Below are 482 nucleotides of genomic sequence, written 5' to 3' on the forward strand. Positions count from 1 at the left end.
GGTGCCCCGTGAGTCAGGGACCCCCCACCCCGGGGCCGCGGACACCGAGTGGGGGGGGGGGGTGCTCCTAGGGAGGAGACACCGGGGGCCGATGCTGCAGGGATGGGTGATACCGGGGGGGGCTCCGGGGCGATGCCGGGTCCCAGCCCCGGTGCTTCCTCCTGCCCAAACAAGGCAGCCCCGGCGCCCGGTGAGTAAGGGCCGGGCAGGGCCGGGGCGGTCCCGGGGCGGGGGGGGGGAAGCGCGCGATGCGGGGCGGGCGCAAGGCAGCGCGTCCCGGCCGTATTAGGAGCGATCGGGCCGGTGACAGCGGGACCGCCCGGCCCCGACACCGCCCCGGGGACCTTCGGCCGGGCCGGGGGGAGGAGGAGGAGGAGGAGGAGGAGGAGGAGGAGGAAGGCGCCCCCCCCGCCCCCCGGGGTGTTGGGGGGGGTCCCGCCGGTGCCCAGCCTCCGTCGCCGTGGTGACACGGAGTCACCGTC

Source organism: Haliaeetus leucocephalus, unplaced genomic scaffold (genome assembly GCF_000737465.1).
Source record: "Haliaeetus leucocephalus isolate CR32 unplaced genomic scaffold, Haliaeetus_leucocephalus-4.0 Scaffold646, whole genome shotgun sequence".
Classification (NCBI taxonomy): Eukaryota; Metazoa; Chordata; class Aves; order Accipitriformes; family Accipitridae; genus Haliaeetus; species Haliaeetus leucocephalus.